The sequence below is a fragment of the Quercus suber genome, unplaced genomic scaffold, assembly GCF_002906115.3.
Source record: "Quercus suber isolate HL8 unplaced genomic scaffold, Cork oak 2.0 scaffold_383, whole genome shotgun sequence".
NCBI lineage: Eukaryota > Viridiplantae > Streptophyta > Magnoliopsida > Fagales > Fagaceae > Quercus > Quercus suber.
The window spans coordinates 661,089-680,936 of NW_027069835.1; the positions used below are offsets into that span (position 1 = coordinate 661,089).

Below are 19,848 nucleotides of genomic sequence, written 5' to 3' on the forward strand. Positions count from 1 at the left end.
GCGTCTACATTAGAACTTTTACTTTTGTCTAACCTAGCAAAATAAGTTTTTTCTTTATTATTCCTCTTGAAAGGAGGGATATAAACTTTTTCAGTTTTAGACTTAAGAGAAACAGAAATACTTCTGTTATCAACAACAGGATTGGTACTAGTCAAATTTTCAATTTTAGCTTTAGATTCAACTAACTCTTGTTCCAAGCTTTTCATCTTCTCATCTCGAGAGGAAATTTGATTTCTCAAAAATTCATTCTTTTTATTAGATTCATCTAATCTAACATGCAATTCCTCTTTTTCAAGATTAGTCAATTTTAACTCTTCTTTAAATTTCTTAGCAATTTTCATAGATTTCAATAATTCCTTACGAAGAGTTTCACAGGCATCAATAAAATCAACAGAAGCATGAAAAGAAACATGATCAGAAAGATACTTCAAATTATCCATGACAATAGGGGTCAAGGATCAGCTCTTAGATCAAAAGATCTAAAACAAAAGAGCAACCCGCTCTGATATCACTTGTTAGTTTTTAGACCCCTTAAAATAACAATTGGATTAACCTGGTTATTAGCCAAGTGATTAACTTAGTTAAATTATGCAATTCTAGGTTAAAACAATCAAACAATCATATCAAGAATAAAGCAGCGGAAATATAAATAACACAATGATATGATGACCTAGGAAACCACACCGGTAAAAACCTGGGGAAGATTTAACCTAGCTATCCTCAAGATAAACTAGAATCCACTATATGAAAGAATTGAAGTTCATACAAAAGGACTTACAAGCACCCCCGCTTGACTTCCTAATACCCACCAGTAGAACTTACTGACACGACCACGTGCAAACTTCGAATCTACGAACTTCTTCTTTCTTGGATTCTCCACAAGATACAAGCTCCCCGCTTGTGTTTCTTTAAGCTCCAATGGCAACAACTGAGTCGATCATCAAGGTGTAGACAGAATCTTCTCCTTGAAAACCCTAAGTTTTGTGTAAAAGAAAGCTCCTCAAGGATCTCATAAGATATTCACACAAACCGTAAAAATGAGCAACAAGAGCTATTCTAAAAACGTGGCTAGGGTTTCCTTTATATAGTGGGAGAAGTAGATTTGAAACCCTAATCCTTAATGGGCTTAGGCTGAGTTGGAAAATTCTGCAAAAAAATGATCTGCATGACTTTCGATTGATCGAGTCTAAGATTCGATCGATTGAGCCAGGCAGATTTACACAGTAAATCCTACAGAGCACTCAATTCCAACTATACAATTAAACATACTTTGAGCTAGTTTAAAACAAACTAAAACCTGTTTTGATCATGGTTTGCCAACATTACAAATTAGAGTTCTAATACATTAGTTCCTAATTCCTTAGAACCTAACAAAACGAGTAAGGACCACTTGAAAGTATTATGTAGGGACAACTTTTTGGAAAATCTTTGCCACCGAATAAATTATGTGAATGTGGGGACAAACAAGGGAAGAAGACAATAAAAAGACGTGTGGTCTCCCAATGTATACAATGAGAAATGTTAGTGTCACAAAAAATTTTATAATTTTTGTCACAACTCATCGCGTGACGAATTATGAGCAGTGTAAATAAATTAGTGGATTCTTGTGGTCCACATCTCCATCACTCATACCTCATACATATGTGCATTTATGTTGATGACCAAGCCGTTTACAAGCCATTGCTTGAGTTCATTCATATGTGAAAAAACACTCCATTTATCAATAATCAAACTGAGCAATTTCATCAATACTAGTAAAACGGTATCACAGAAATAAGAGAAATTAAAAAAGAATCAATGTTCACTTTACTTGTATGTTATAATTTTCATTTAAAAAAATTGAAGTGACCCATCAAAAAAAAAAAAAAAAAAAAAAATGAAGTGACAACTGTTGATGCCAAAAAAATTTAAAAAAATTGAAGTGACCCATCAAAAAAAAAAAAAAAAAAAAAAATGAAGTGACAACTGTTGATGCCAAAAATCATCAATTGAATTCTTCGTCTATGTGGATGGACGATGGCAATTGATTCATCTAGAGACAAAATTGCAATAAGATGTGAAACAAAGAAAAAAAAATACATCGGTGTGGTGTGTGCCAAAAAAACCTCTAATGATAAAGTCAGATGGAATTCAATTGCAATATCACAATGGAATTCAACTTTGGGAGTATTTTTGGGATTAGAATTGTGTACCCTTTGGTTTCGTTCTTCTTTGGCTTTATAGCCTTCTTGTCTTTAATAAGCAACGAATCTTTGCATTCATTCTCATTTGTAACGGTTAATACATTACAAATTGATGCTTTGATATGTGTAATATCTTCTTTTTCGTTGCTGTGTCTGTTACTCTTTAGCATAAATGCTCACCATAAATGCATAAGATATCTTGGGTTCGTCCATAATGCATGAGCGAGCAGTTTCCACTCATTTCATGGCTTCCAAGAAAGTAGTTGAAAATGGCAACAAAATAAAATATGAGACTAGGTTTTTTTTTAGTATCAAAAACACTGTGAATTATCGTCATTTTGGTGTAAGGACCACTTGTAGTTGTAGATTACTTTATAAGGTGAGGCTAATGTAATTGAGTATCAATGCATTTCCAGTGTCTTTTAATTGTTCTGTCTATATTTCCAATGTATTTTAATTGGTGTATTTCCATTGCCTTATTTTATGATTTGGTATATATATTCTAAACTGTGGTAAAGTACAATTATTTTGTGGATCACTTAATTGAAATAAATTGATAATTTCACTGCATAGTTAATATAGGAATCTAAACTGGAAATTTCATGGACAATTCCTGCTACTCATTTTACTTTCCAATTGTTGCTTCTATGCTGGCATTTACTATTGGAGTTTGTGGTTCTTTCTCTCTCTTCTCCTCTTGTTATCTCTGGGATCCCTTAGCTCTTGTTGCTTCCAAACGGTTCTCCCCATTTCTTAATAAGGTTATTTACCAAAACCTTTTTGTTGTTAATTACCTCGGGCTCAGTGAAAATGATTTCAATTCAGCTGAGCCACAAGATGATCAAGCTACATTTATTCGAGCCATGCCCTCGACACAACATGACCAACCAATTCAATTTGGGAGCTCATATTTGAACCCTCATTGGATGATGCAACAATAGAAACAAGTGTTGCTATCTTTTCTTTAGTATTAGTAGGAGATTCTTTGGCAAGTGACTGAACCCATGATAGATCAGGCTCCTCTCCATTGTTCCCAAGCTCAAATGAAGATGACCTATGGTGCTTACCCAATTCATCTGTACTAAGTAACAGCCTAATCTGGCTTCCCATTCCCAACATGATCCTCTTTAGAGCATTCACATTAGGTCTTGTAAATGTCATATGTTGGTAATATTTAGCATCAAAGTCCCAAAACCCTCCGTTACCTGGTCTTCTAATTGTTTTTACAATACTGCTATAATACCGTCTTACTTTTATGACGGTATTATAGCATCTTGGATAAATATTATATTATATCTTCTCTCTTTCAACCATTTAGTTCTCTCTTCTCTCTCTCTCTCTCTCTCTCTCTCTCTCTCTCTCTCTCTTTTCCCGATCTCTGTCTTCATCCTCACTCCCTCTCTCACATCTCTCTGTCTTCTTCTTTTAAGCATGCCACTGAAGCTAGGTTGGAGGTCGGAGTGGCACGGCGTGGAGATCGACGTAGGCGTGGTGTGGTGAGATCGGCGTCATGTGCCTCATGGTGGTGATGTGAATTTTGAGTGGGTTTTGGGTTTGATTTCCGATGCCTCATGGTGGTAATGGTTTTGATTTCTTGTGGGTTTTGATGTGAATTTTTCTTTGATTTTTTGTGGGTTTCTGTCCATAGTGGTTGGTGGGTATGTTTGTTCCCGTGGATTTGCCATCGTGGTGGTGGTGGATTTTTCTTTGATTTTTTTTTTTTTTTTGTGTGTGTTGTTGCCATGGTGGTTTATTTGATTTTTTGTGTTGTTGTTGTGGTGGTGGTTGATTTTTCATTGATTTTTTGTGTTGTTGTGTTTCTGTGGTGGTGGTGGATTATTTGTGTTGTTGTGGATGTTTTTTGTGTTGCTATGGTAGTGGTGGATTATTTGACTTCTTTGATTTTTCGTGTTTTTGTGGGTTTCTTGTGGCAGAGGTGGTGGTGATGGGTGGTTGAAAGGGAGATAGTGAGGAAAAGATAAACAAACTGATGGTGGAGAAGGGAGTAAGAGAGATTGGATTATATTATTTTATTAGGTAGTATATATTATTTTAATAAGTTGAATTGGAAAATAAAAGTTGGGATGTTAGATGTGTTGTAAAATAGTATGGTATAAATAGGGATGACAATTTTTTCTTGCTTCGCTTAACCCACCCCTCCCCGCTTCGCCATGCGCAGGTTTTCCCCGCCCGCAAAGGTGGTGGGGCGAGGATGGAGCAAGATTTTAGCCTCGCACCACGGGGCGAGGCGGGGATGGGTTTAAACTTTTTAGACCTACCCTGCCCCGCCTCTCCCCGTCCCCACCCCACGTTACTAAAGGTTATAATTGTAAATTTTTCATACCCTAAAACCCTACTATTTAAACAAACATATTAATATTAGCTCATTTTATTCTACCCAATATGGTTCTCTGTCTTTTTTTTTTATGTGTTATACTATGAGATTTTTTTTTAATGATTGTTTTGTTATACACTTAGATATATTATTCAGTTTTTTCTAAAAATTGATTTGATTTGATGGGAAAAATTTAGTTGCAATTTTAACTATATTTTTATTAATGAAATAGGTTTCATTAAAAAAATTGTACTAGTTGTAGGGCAAATTAACAAAAAGTAGAGTTTTACGAGGTAGGGCGAGGCTTCACAGGGCCCCAAGGGTTGGGGATGAGGTGAGAAAGTTTTTCCCGTCATACGGGGTAGGGCGGGAATGGGGCAAGACAAAACTATGTAGGGCGGGGACGAAGATCCCATCCTTCAGCCTCGTCCCACCCCATTGCCATCCCTAGGTATAAATGATAAAGTAGGTTTTGAGATGGTAAAATGATTTTTTTTTTTTTTTTTTTTTTTTTTTTTTTTTTTTTTGTAGAAACTGGATGTGAATGCTCTTATGTTTGAAATGAACAATCTTCTAAAAAACAAAAACAAAAACTCTAGTGATAGTACTTTACATACAAGTGAAAGTGAAGTTCGTGTAATTATTTAGTAGGGTAAATTGCAAATTATATACCCTAAAATTTAGAACTGTTTAGATTTTACACATTGAAGTTTTAGAATTTAGATTTTATCTTCTGAAATTTGGGGATGTTTGGATTTTATAGCTTGACATTTCAAAATTTGAATTTTACCCCCTAAAGTATAGAGGTGTTTGAATTTTATCCTCCAAGTTCAAAAATTTTATGGTGTAAAATTCAAATACTCTCAAATTTTAGGAATGTAATTTACAATTTACCCTATTTAGTACTCTTGAAACTTCCCATCACTTGTGAATAGTAGGCCTTACCATAAATTTAATCACTATCAAATAAGAGAAGAGAGCATGCATTTAGAGTATTCCACAAGAATAATAAGTCCTACCATAAATTTAATTACTATTAGGTAAGAAAATGAAGCTCACATTTATTGTATTCCTTGAACACTAATCATCATCAACAACAATAGCTTTGGTCTCAAAGAGTCAAAATGTTGGGGTGGCTATAAATCCTGAAGAGCTTGATTATAGTTCACGTGTGTAAACAAACTAAAATTTTTGCATCTTTTACTGATGCATAGTCTAACCCAAGAGTATATGAGGAGAAAAAGTTTTTTTTTTTTTTTTTTTTTTTTTTTTTTTTCTTTTTAAGAGAAAAAAAACTAAAATGAGCCAATATTAAATTGACTAAATAAACTAAAATTTTGGTAATGGGAGTACACCTTGGAGGCCAAGATCTAGATGGATCGACATCCTCATTACACAAGTAGTCTGTTTGTACTTAAGAATCTTTTAGAAGACAGCCAAATCTTGCGAACAGGAAAGCAATTGATGAAGCTGCTGGGGGTGGTGGAGTCTTAAATATGATGTGGAAGAAGAGAGGTCTACAAACTCTCTCTCTCTCTCTCTCTCTCTCTAAACTGAACCTAGTTTATCTCTCTTCTCTCCATGGGTTTCACTTTCAGACGTTTCATTTTGATAATTTTTATGTTAGACGTGAGTCTCACACAAGTAGTCTGTTAGTTTATTAACGACAGACTAACTGATATACTAATTTAAGTAAATAAAAGTTTTAAGGATGTAATGACACTAGCCTAAAGTTCAAAAGGTGTCATTGCATTTTTCCTTAAAAAAACCGTCTAAATAGTGGAACTCATCACTTTTTGGATCTTGATTCATTACTTCAGGCCATTTACTTATGATCAAGTATAGTATTTTTAAAAGAACGTTTCAGTCTTATTAGTTTGATACTGTATTTTTTATTTTCAATGTTTAATTTCCATAAGAAGAATTTTAATTTAAGGTCACAGCCCATCTGTATGGGTAAAGCATCAAGCTTTCGAAGTGCAAAAAGTAAAGCTGTCATATAGTTTCATTTTAAAGCTTAAACCAAAACTAGAAGCATAAATATTCTATCAAAAGACAAGAAGCTCTTATAATATCCCTTGCGTGAATCTGCATTAATTTTTAGCAGAATCAAAAAAGCTTGACCGCAACACATACCTCTTATACTTTTCTTCCTATTTCTTTGCTTCTTTGAATGGACAAAGCATCAAGCTTTTTTAAAGTGCAAAGAGTAATTATATACTATACCCTCTCTTTGAAGTCAACATTAAACTAGAAACGTAAATATTCTATCAAGACAAGAAAGAAGCAAGGCTTATAATCTTCCTTGCCTTAATGTTCCTCTCTTAGCATCACCCATAAAAGCTCGAGCCTATCAAATAGCAGGAGGTCGTCCTCCGATTCTTTACTACTTATTTCTTTTCTCTTTCTCGCTCTCAAGGTTTATGGCTTTATGCTTTACTTTATTCGGTGGCAAAGATCTTTTATCAATTATATGCTAATACGCAATGACAAGTTATCCCAATAAAATTGCCTTCAATCATAATTAGTCGTAGATTCACGCATTGCGTGAGAATAGATAATTATTTTGTAATTGTGGTATAATGTAAAATTTGTTTTCTAAATTTTGTGGAAGCACTACAAAAAAACAAGTGCATTTGCAACGTTTTGGTTGTAGCTTTCAGTGTATAGTAATATGGAAACGTTTTTAAAGAATATTGTAGCAGTTATTATAGTGAACGCTACAAATATATCATGTTATTAAACAATTTCTAAAATTATTTTCCATCTATATATTTCTATAAATATATCATGTTATTATTTTGGGTGTGTTTGATTGATATTATTCATTATTTAGGAGGTCTATATTTTTCTAAATTATGTTATGTACGTTATATTTTCATAATTATTTTTTGTACAACTAAACTCTTTAACTTTCAAATATGTTATTCTCTAAAAAAGAAAAAGAATTTCAAATATATTATTCAAATTTCTCATTCTCTTAAATGAGATTATCATGATAATCAAGTCTCATTACAAAATTACACATGATATTACTCAAATAGTTGACAAACACTCAAATTCTGATATAAACTCAAATTCTCATTTTAAATATAACTAAGTATTATGTCAAACATAAATCAAACAAAAATTATAAGAGGAGAGAGAAGGCTTGTAATGGAGAACTTAAATTTTTTTATTATTTATATATATCTTAATTCTTAAGTGGGGAAGGAATATTCTAACTCTAAAACTCTCAATAGATATATTAAAAAGCATGAATTGGCTTAAAAATTATTGACAAATAAATTAATTTAGAGATGATCATATAAGACTGCTTTAAGAGGAGTTCTCAAACTGCCATAACAAAATGTTACAGCATTTTTATAGCATGTGAAGTGTCAATCTACCATAGATCAACGTAAAATAAAACAAGATTATATTGAAATACACCACAACTCAAAAAATATATATATTTTAAAAATATAATGAGATTGTTTTTTGGCTAAACATATAATGAGATTTTTGTTGTATTACTAGATTTCCTCACGAAGACTTGTTTCACTCATTGATCAGTTAGGTGAGTGGCGAGGAACCAAAACATAGAAATAAAAAATGGCATGGAGCTTTCAATCAATTAAAGCCAACACGTAACTCGTTGGCTTGGAATTTGGAAGCAGCCAGCCACGACAAATTCCCATTGCAATATGGCCATGGCCTTCAATTATTGTGAATAAAATTTTTACCTTAGCGTTCAAAAAATAAAGGGTAAATTATAAGTTTGATCCTTAACTTTTACACCAAATGTCAATTTAATTCCTAACGTTTTAAATGTGTTACTTTAGTCCTTAACTTTTTGGTATTGTGTCAAAATAGTCATTACCATTAAGTGATTGATGGAAAATGCTTACATGACTGACAGTTAAAATAAAAAGTTATTTATATGCCAAATCAGATGACATGTGCACTGCCATCTGAAATTTTTTTAAAGAACAGTTTATGTTAAAATTGGGATCTCAAAACCAATTTATGTTAATAAATCACTGACTTAAATCTTTACTTGAGCCTTGTGAAAAAGACCGCAACTTTTTATGGACATCTATTTGGTTGCTGAGAAACTTGATTAGAAAAACAATAAAAATACGGTCTTGAATATTTGTTTTGTGATTTTTCTATGTTTTCAAAAATTGAAGGGTTTCTTCTACTGTGCCTGAGATAACTAAGCCATAGATCTAGAATATGATTGCGTTAGGTTCAGATTGAAGTAATATTGTTCAATCAGTTTAATGATAGGGATAAATGTATGGAATAAATCTATTAATTATAATCATTTTTCATTGTTGATTAACCAAACCCCAACTCCCAAGTGTTCTACGCTCAAAAGGAGAAAATCAAGCCAAAGAAAGTGAAGCACAAAAGCTTGCCGATTCCTTCTTTTCTTATAAGTTTGATTGCCAAAACCAACAAGAGCCAACAAGTTATTCCAAAGCTTGAAGACTTTCTTGGTGACTTGTAGTCTAATTGGAAAGCAATTGAGAGGTCCACATTCTCGACATTGCTGCTTTAGAATTCAGATGATCATAGGTCGCTTGTATGGAGTACAATGATTTTGAGATCTCAATTTTAACAAAAACTTTTACTTTTAAATAAAAATTTATTCCAAGTAAGAGTACGCATGTCATCTAATGTGGCATAATAATAATTTTTTATTTTGGCCGTTAGTCACCTCGGCATTTTTCATCCATTACTTAACGGTAGGAACCATTTTGACACAATACCAAAAAGTTAGGGACTAAATTGACGCATTTAAAACGTTAGGAACTAAATTGACATTCAATGTAAATGTCAAGGACCAAAATTATAATTTACCCAAAAATAAATAAATAAATATGATACTTTTTACTGAGAAAAGATTTTCCAAATCCTAACCATTATTAGTACTTTTTTTTTTCTTTTTCTTTTTTTGAAGAAAGTAGTACTTTTGTTTTTTGACTCTCTACTTTTTGCATGACTCGATTATTATGCGTTCCAAACACATGGTCTATTTGTTCCAAAAACTAATTTAAATTAGTTTTTGGAACAAATAGACCATGTGTTTGGAACGCACCCACACCAACACACACTTAGCTAATTAAAACTGTGATACAAACTTGGCTATATAAATTGACTGATTAATGAGAGTCTCAATATGAATTAAAATTGGTTATGTTGTAAGCGACATTACAAAGGGATTAACACCTACTAATATATATCATAGTACTATTTTCTACTTATGTGTTACGTACATGTAATAAATAAAGAAAAAATGCTTGGCTTTGGCTGGGTACGAACAAATTAAAGACCAATTGGAACTTGAATCATCTTTTTGGCCCGTGAGTTCTATTAGCATCAAACTGTCTGCTACAACTTTATTCATTCCACAGCCAAGCATTTGGTTTTTTAGTGGTCATCCGTTTCTATGGTTTTTCAGATTTCACATGATATATGAATCGTATGATTGAAACTCCACCAGAGACATTATTGAGACAGTGAGGGAAAAGGCAAGCCAAGGGACAAAAGAAGATCTTAGGACTGGATTATTTGGTCTCAATTTTGTGGCGGAGGGACCAGATATACTTGTTTCATAGTGTTCATTGCCAGGCCTAAATGGGAGGCTAAAATGCGAAATGAAATGAACTCAACTTTCTATTTATATAATGACCTTCTTTCCCGTTCAGCTATACACATTTCCAGTTAATTCCAAACTAGTTTTGCTTTGTACCAATGGAATCTTCTTCTTTCAAAATGAACCATGGTCCAAAAAGTAATGAGAAAGAAGAGTGTAGGTCTGATCCTAACATCCATAACAAATGCAAAGAAATCATGTCAGTCATCCCAAGAAGAAAGGGAAATTGGACTTTGGATCTCTACCAGTATGAAGGTTTTTGGTGCGGTCCATATTCCTTAGAAGGAATGTTGATGGCTCAAGATCATTTCAAGCCTCAACCCAACCAAGTGATCTTGAGTAGTACTGCACAACTTGGCTTAAGGCTCTGAGTTTTGCCATTATGACACGATCAAGTTGCGATGAGTCTACAAACCCGTTACTCACCAGAATGGCACATGATTTGGTACCTTTCTTGGAGTTTAGTGCCATTGCATCTAGATGTACCACTTGTGGCTACACACATTCCCTACACTTCTTTACCAAAATCCATTATAAATTCTTGTTGTAAAATTGTTTACATATGCACGGATCCAAAGGATGTATTTGTGTCTCAATAGCACTTTGCTCATAAGTTGAGTGCTACCAATGCGAAAGCCTTGGCCATGGAAGATCTTCATTTGGAGGATGCATTTGAGTTCTTTTGTGAAGGATTATCTCCATATGGACCATATTGGGTCATTTATTAGGGTATTGGAGAGCAATTTGGAAATCACCAGAGAGGATACTATTTTTAAAGTACAAAAATTTGAAGAATGAGAGTATATATTGGGTGAAGAAAATAGCTCAATTCATGGGTTATCCTTTCTCCTTTGGGGAGGATGATAAAGGTGTGGTAAAAAATATTATAAATCTATGTAGTTTTGAGAACATGAAAAGCTTGGAGGTCAATAAAAGTGGGATCACGCAATTTAGAGCCAACGAGTTGGCAACTAAAAACGATGCGTTTTTTAGGAAAGGTAAAGTTGGAGATTGGAATAATTGTCTCACACTTGAAATGGCTATGCAACTTGATCAAATAACCAAGTAAAAGCTAAGCGATTCTGGGTTGACATTGCACATCACATATAATGCATGAGCGAGCAGTTTCCACTCGTTTCATGGCTTCCATGAAAGTAGTTGAGAATGGCAACAAAATAGAATATGGGACTAGGTTTTTTTCTTTTTAGCATCGAAAACACCATGAATCATCGTCATTTTGGTGTAAGGACCACTTGTAGTTGTAGATTACTTTATAAGGTGAGGCTAATGTCATTGAGTATCAATGCATTTCCAGTGTTTTTTTAATTGTTTTGACTATATTTCCAATGTATTTTAATTGCTGTATTTCCATTGCCTTGTTTTATGATTTGGTATGTATATTCTAAACTGTGGTAAAGTATAATTATTTTGTGGATCACTTAATTGAAATAAATTTATAATTTCACTGCATAGTTAATATAGGAATCTAAACTAGAAATTTCATGGACAATCCCTACTAATCATTTTACATTCCAATTGTTGCTTCTAATATGGTTGTTCCCATACTGGCATTTACTATCGGAGTTTGTGGTTCTTTCTCTCTCTTCTCCTCCTGTTATCTCCAGGGTCCCTTAGCTCTTGTTGCTTCCAAATGGTTCTCCCCATTTCTTAATAAGGTTATTTACCAACACCTTTTTGTTGTTAATTACCTCGAGCTCAGTGAAAATGATTTCAATTCAGCTAAGCCATAAGATGATCAAGTTGCATTTATTCAAGCCATGCTTCCGACACAGCATGACCAACCAATTCAATTTAGGAGTTCATATTTGAACCCTCACTGGATGGTGCAACAATAGAAACAAGTGTTGCTACTTTTTCTTACCATTTCTTTAGTATCAGTAGAAGATTCTTTGGCAAGTGACTAAACCCATGATAGATCAGGCTTCTCTCCATTGTTCCCAAGCTCAAATGAAGATGACCCATGGTGCTTACCCAATTCATCTATACTAAGTAACAGCCCAATATGGCTTCCCATTCCCAACATGATCCTCTTTATGTTCGGAATAAACAATCTTCTAAAAAACAAAAACAAAAACTCTAGTGATAGTACTTTCCATACAAGTGAAAGTCAAATTCGTGTAATTATTTAGTAGGGTAAATTGCAAATTATATCCCCTAAAGTTTGGAGGTATTTAGATTTTATACATTGAAATTTCAGAATTTAGATTTTTATCTCCTAAAATTTGAGAGTGCTTGGATTTTACAGCCTGACATTTCAGAAGTTGAATTTTACCCCCTAAAGTATGGAGGCATTTGAATTTTATCCCCCTAAATTATGAAATTTTATGGTGTAAAATCCAAACACTTAAACTTTAAGGATGTAATTTGCAATTTACCTAATTTAGTACTCTTGGAACTTCCCATCACTCATGAATAGTAGGCCCCACCATAAATTTAGTTACTATTAGATAAGAGAAGGGAGCATGCATTTATAGTATTCCACAAGGATAATAAGTCCTACCATAAATTTAATTACTATTAGGTAAAAATGGAGCTCCCCTATACTGTACTCCTAGAACACTTATCATCATCAACAACAAAATCTTTGGTCTCAAAGAGTCAAAATGTTGGGGTGGCTATAAATCCTGAGGAGATTGATTAGAGTTGACATGTGTGTAAACAAACTAAAACTTTTGCATCTTTTACTAATGCATGGTCCAACCCAAGAGTATATGAGGGAGAAAAAGTTTTTTCTTTTTAAAAGAAAAAAACTAAAATGAGCCAATATTAAATTGACTAAATAAACTAAAATTTGGTAATGGGACACCTTGGAGGCCAAGATCTAGATGGACCAGCATCCTCATTTACAATCAAAGCAACAAGCTCCATCGATTTTGGAGGTTAGATTAAACGTCATTACAAGGAATAGTAGAAAAAGGTTTGTGGATATGATTTTACAAAGTCACAAAACTCCTTGCTAAAATAACATTCCTACTTGTTAAAAGCCACCTGTTTTGAATAGATCCCAGAAAGGAAAGAAGGAACAGTCCATTCAGACTGCGCCACATAATCAACTAGAGAATCTCATTGTTTGTCAGCAATTTGTTTAAAATTTAAGGGTTAAATGACAAAAGATCATTGATACTAGACTAGAGTATCACCTAAAGGCTAAAGCTCTGAGTGACATTGAAAGAGGTTTCTCCACAACATAAGCAAGTGATCCAACATATTGGGAATGACTCTAAACACTAAAGATAGAAGGTTGACTTGTATCAATATTTATCAGTCTTAACAGATGGAATTGCTTTTGTAGCTTTCAAAGCAAAGGAATGTGGCTTTCTCATGGAAGTGGCATATATATATATTTAATAACAAGAAAACAATCAATAATTAAAAGAAAAGGTTCTATTGAGGAAGCACTAGAAAATGACAAAATTTTCCAAGGTATATACGGATGCTCAAGGCCTTTTTCAATAGATAAGCATGCAGGCTCAGATTTCTTTATACATTCAAAATAATATATTGTGGTTCTTTTCAAAAGTATTGTCAAGAAGCTCAAGTAGGCCCCATCTACATAGGACAATTTCACACAAAAATGTTATGAATCAGCAATCCTAGAGCAAACCGCAAGATTTCAGAGGACATACTTGACATAATTAGTGTCAACTATCAACATACAGGAAAAAACAAAGGGATACAATAACACAAAAAACATCAAATTAACAGCTACTTTAATTGGACAGTGCTGCTAGTCACTTTATCCAGCCATTTTTTCTTCTAATATGGTTGTTCCAATCTAAGAGTTGGTGGCTCTTCCTCACTATATCCTCGTGACATCTTTAGGAACTCATATATGCTTAGGTCATGTTGCTTCCAAATGGTTCTGCCTATTTATTGACAAAATTTGTGGTACATCCCTTCTTTCTATCCCTGATCAAGGACATCTGTATGGTCCAAGTCTTCAAGAAACTCGACCGGTTGGTTGAAGACGGTAGTTTTTCCCACATCATGTCAATTATCATGACCTTGCTTTGTTTCTCACTATTTCTCAATTGCACATTGCACACACAAAATGAGCAAACAAGTCCATATTATATTAATAGCTAGTTGCCAATCATAAAACCAATATGCTCTTGCCCCAGTTGAATGAACTCATCTATCATCTAATGAAATTTTGAATATAAACTTGCTTATAGGTTCATTGATCATGTTTCCAGATCAATAGGTGCAACAAGCTATGTGTAAAGCAGGCTAGATATTTAAAGGTTGAATGAATGGACATTTGTTCAGTTGGCCACTGTGGACATGTATAATGTAGCAAGAAGCATAATCTCACACAAAGGGTACACAAAGGGTATATACATGTGCAAACCCACAAACACATACATATAGCTCACAGAGACAGCTAGACATGAGTGAGGAAGATAAAAAAATTTCCAACCAAGAAGAAACTTAAATGGAATGGAATATAAGCATGTCTCCCATTAATAGGCTCAACTGTGAATCCATATACCCTACCACTGAACCATGAATAGCCCTGTGTGCAAGGAGGGTTGAATACACTTTTCATATGCATTGCTCAGAACAACACAGATCAGGTAATTGGGATCTGCAAAACAAGCAAATAAAGGCTTATCCTTTGCCCATCAATTTGTAGGACAAGGGACAGAGAAAGGAACTGTGAATTTTCCTCCTACATCGATTTTAGACTTCTCCAAATACATGAATATCTCTTTAGACATATATGACAGCTTGACACGATAACATTCAAGAAAATGACCAAAAAAAGTAAGTTTAAAATGCATGGAAACTACACACAACATTAATTTTTATCACTATGTTCCAGGCAACTTTTATATCTCCAACATGAGTTTTGGGCGTTTTACGCAGTCCAACATGTTTCTCCACATCAGATTATAGGACATTGTAAGAACAATTAATTTTTAATAAACTAATGGTTATATTTGAGATAGATACCCATCTTACCCAGCCCAACACTGACGCCAGCTTTCTCTTGTAGTACACATAAACGAGATCACAATTGTATCCCCATTTAGCAACCCTGTCATGAGGGAGAATTCTATCCATGAATGTTAGCCAACAAATGAAGGAATGCTTAGGAATAGCAATACAAATCCAAACCAAACACCATCAATCAACAATTGGAATCTTTTACCTAATCTTATTCCAAATTGATCTACATTAACAAAATGAATAGAAAAACAGAAATTTATTTACAATAAGGAGCAAAAATTAGGACTCATTTGTCAATTGAACAAACAAAACACAAGTTAAGGGAAAATAATATCAAGTACCATTACTAGTAGTGTTAATCTGTGAACACCTAGATGGGGTTTTCTCTTTGAGATTGATCTTGATCTTTCTTCATCATCCATTGCAAGTTTTTTGTGTTAATCTGCTAGGCTTATGCTATTTGTAAAATCCAGAGGACCTATCTTTGGTCCGAATCATAAGTGCCAAACAGATTAAGATTATCTTGAGATGAGCTAGATATGACCTAGTTGACAATCATTTGAAGCATAGAGAGTACCGGAGTTCCAATTAATGTGACAATTGTCAATGATTTTAGGAATTCCAGCCAAAAAAACTCTGGGGGTAGTCCTCCAAATTTCCTACAGAAAAGAGTAATCTTTCACACAAATTTCAAATCCACAAATTATCATTGTGTAGAAACTTATAAATATCACATAGCCCAGTCCACTTTAAATTAGGGATCTCAAAAATCTCAAATTTTAACTCCATATGACCATAACATAGAAAACCAAAAATAATGCTAAATCAAATTGCATTACCTTACAAACCACTGAAGTCCTTCTTGAGCTCCTGCTACTTTGAATGAATAAACTCTTGAGATGCACAAACAAATAATTATCAAAGAAATAAATTGGAGCTGTTCGCGAGGTGAAGACAACTTCATAGGCTAAATCTTAAAACGTATTAATGGCAATGAAAACATATTTACTATAGGATGTGATCCTGTGTGCTTTAGACAGGCTCATATGTGCAATATGACCACTCCCTCTTAAGCAATATTTGCTTACCCATAAGGAATATAGTTTTGAGTTCAGCTTGCAATAATAAACAAAATGTAGGTACACGAGAAAAAAACAAACAAATAGCATAAGACCATTTTGTTAAGATTTACTGGTAAAATTATTTTGTAGTATTAAACCTAAACTCTACTGCAACTTCTAGGATCACTGTGCCCATAAAAAATATCTAACAATATATGTTGGCCATGGATAGGTTCTCATTACCATTTATACTCTGCAGATTTTGAGAGTATACAATTCTCTGACTCATAATTAATTGCTTAAGGTACACAATCAATACAAGATTACAACTCAACCATTAGGAACTTTTTTTCAACATAAAATACATGTTCAGATCAATCCAATAATTTTTCAAGTGTTAACTCTTTGTTCTGTTAAAATAGTTTTTTAAATGAATGAAGCTTACCACTGTAGCAGCCCATTAACTTGGCAACACATGTACCATTCTTAATACATTACGATTGAACATGGGTTACATGAATTATTTCTTGAGCCTCCGAACAGTAGTGTTGCAATCAAAGGATGATATCCAATATAAGAGTCTCAATATCAAATCATGGTTTTTGTATCCGAAGATATACATGACCATCGGTCCATAAGATTTTAGAGTTGTGTATGCCTCAAGGAGTACTGGAATGCCTCTCTGACTCTTGTTTCCATCTTCAACATCATCATACTCAGATTTTCTAGAAAGCCCCTTCACATCCAAATTCACTTTCCTAGCTTTTCTTCCTCTATTCCTTGCAACATTTTTTCAAACACCTTTCTGACTCTTGTTTTCATCTTCGTCATCATCAAACTCATTGTCACTAGCATCCTCAACCTCAGCATCAGATGAATCAAACAATGCCCCTTCATATTCTTCCCCACTTTCATCTTCCTTTCCTTTCTCAATAACTGTCTGCTTTTTCTTTTCATTACTTCCACCCAGCACACTAACCGGTTTACCATCTTCCTTCACCATGTTCATGAGGTGAATATACCGATTCCTCATTTCCATCCATGGATGATCCTCAACTAGCAAACCCCTCTTGTAACCCTCCTTCAAAACCGCAATGCAGGTTCCAATCTTAGTGGACATATAAAATATACCCAGGTGCTGAAGCAATGCTCTCTTAAACCTGGACCGAAGCCCTAAATACTCTCCAAACAACAGCAAAGTATCCCTCTCAGTCTTCTTTGGCACAAGAATATGAAGCAACTCATGCAAAACCGCAACCGTCCACTCATCTGATTCATCACTATTTGGCAGAAGATGAGAAGCATCTTCACATGGAGAAATGTAAGGCAACTTCTGCCACTCATCTTCCCACTTCTTTGACTTCTTATCCATCTCAAAACCTCTCAAGAATTGCATAGGGAATGCAATAGAACCCTTCTTTTCCATAACCGAAACTGCAAGCTCATCACTGCAACAAACCAACTCCAAAACACCATCTTCATCTCTGTTTCCGCCACCTACGACTCGAAAATAGTCAGGGAACTCCGTAACTATGGGTTTTTTTTTTTTTTCGTAATTATAAGGAAAATCTTCACATGGAGAAATGTAAGGCAACTTCTGCCACTCATCTTCCCACTTCTTTGACTTCTTATCCATCTCAAAACCTCTCAAGAATTGCATAGGGAATGCAATAGAACCCTTCTTTTCCATAACCGAAACTGCAAGCTCATCACTACAACAAACCAACTCCAAAACACCATCTTCATCTCTGTTTCCACCACCTACGACTCGAAAATAGTCAGGGAACTCCGTAACTATGGTTTTTTTTCTTTTTTTTTTTCGTAATTATAAGGAAGACCCAAATCCCATTTCAAGCAATCAATGGTGCTAAGTGGGATTTTGTTGGTTTTTGATATCATCAAGAGCTTCAAAAGGGGATCAGCAGTCTGCTTCTTATAAGTATCGCTCTGATAAACCAAGCGTTGTTCGGCATCGAGGTTTAATGCCTCAGCAGTGAGGCGGACGTGGGGCAAAACTCCGATTCCACCAGGAAGGAACTCATCGAAAACAGAAGGGTATTTGCGGATGAAATCAATGGAGCGGAATGGGATTTGGAGGGAGTCATGTTTCTGGGTGATGATGGAGATGGGTGCAGACTTTGAAGGCTCGGATATGAGCAAATTCTTGAGATTGGGAAGGGGTTTTAAGTGCTTCTCCTTCTCCACTGTTGCTGTGGGCTTCTTCTTCTCTCATTTTTTCTTTGTTTTTGTTTTTTTGTTTAATATATATATATATATTTCTTCTTGTCTTTTGGGTGAGGAAGAGCTATCTTTTGGGTGGGTGAAGAAGAATAGAATAGCCGAAGAAGAGACAAGATGGTCTTAGCAAAAGAAGAAGAGACAAGTTGGTGTGCGGAGGAAAAGAAAAATATTTGATGGAAAAAAAGTGAAGGAAAAAAAAATATAAATAAGTATTTTAAATATTAGAATAGAATGGATCACAACTAAAAACAAAGAGTCTTATGAAAATATTGTCACATTTTATTTTATCCCTAAACTTTTTTAATTATTACTATTTTTCTTTTTAAAAAAATAGTGCTATTGACAAAATATTTTTATAACAATTTTGTTATAAAGTTTATGTAGTAAATTGTTATTAGTTTTCATCTGCACCTACTAGTGACATTTTTTTTCCTACCATTAACAACTTGTCATGTCGAATTTATTGTGAAATTTTTGTGAAAATATTGTGTCCATAACTTGCATTAAGAGAGGTAATTAAAACAATAAATTCTCTTTTCATATACATATATATATATATACACAACTCAAACCGCCACTTTTATAAGTGTTAGTCAAACACTCAGTTTTTTCAAAAAACATTTTTTTGATAGTTTTTACCAAATACATTGCTTAAAAAAATAAAAACTCAATTTCATACTACTCTTTTTAAAACTTCCACTTTTTTCAAAAGTACTTTCTGAAAAAGTCGAACCAAACTCACCTTAGTAGAACTAATAGACTGTGGTTTTTTAGTCCTTTGAACCCACTCATTTCTTTTTTTTTGGTGGAAATTACACTTTACCCATCTATAGTTTGTCTCAAATTTAATTTACCCACTCGTAGTTTCATTTTTGACACTTAACCCACTTGCATTTCACTTCGTTACTATTCCGTAACCCATCCCCCTATCAAAATTTTAAAATTTATATACATTTACCAATAGTCTTGCCATAGAATATCTCTTGCACCCCACATTTTTGTTTATTGTTTTTTTTTAGTTGCAACTTACACAAATGCAAGTAAAAATAATATGCAAGTATTATAAAAGATTTAATTGCTTGAGTTCAAATCATCTCATTCGCTAATAAACAAGGAGTTATAAAAAAAAAAAATTGAAATGTTTTTATTGATAATCTTAATTACATATATTATATATAAGGACAAATATACAAAATTATGCATGTTATATTATAATAATCATTCATTTAGTTAGAAAAGAACTCTAAAATTATGTACTAATAACTCATTTAGTTATAGTTTCTCAAAAAAAAAAAAATATATATAAAAAAAAAAAAAAAAAAAAAAAAAATAGCAATGCAAAGAAATGAAGCATAGTGGCCCATTAACTTGACAAGGTAAATTTCACAAACATGATTCCACCAACACAAG

At 33.7% G+C, this 19,848-nt stretch overlaps 1 pseudogene; it reads right to left on the reverse strand.

Moving 5' to 3' along the window:
• Window positions 1-13,609: 13,609 nt before the first annotated feature.
• LOC136062130 (protein WHAT'S THIS FACTOR 1 homolog, chloroplastic-like) lies at window positions 13,610-17,887 on the reverse strand (annotated as a pseudogene).
• Between the last annotated feature and the right edge of the window lie 1,961 nt (window positions 17,888-19,848).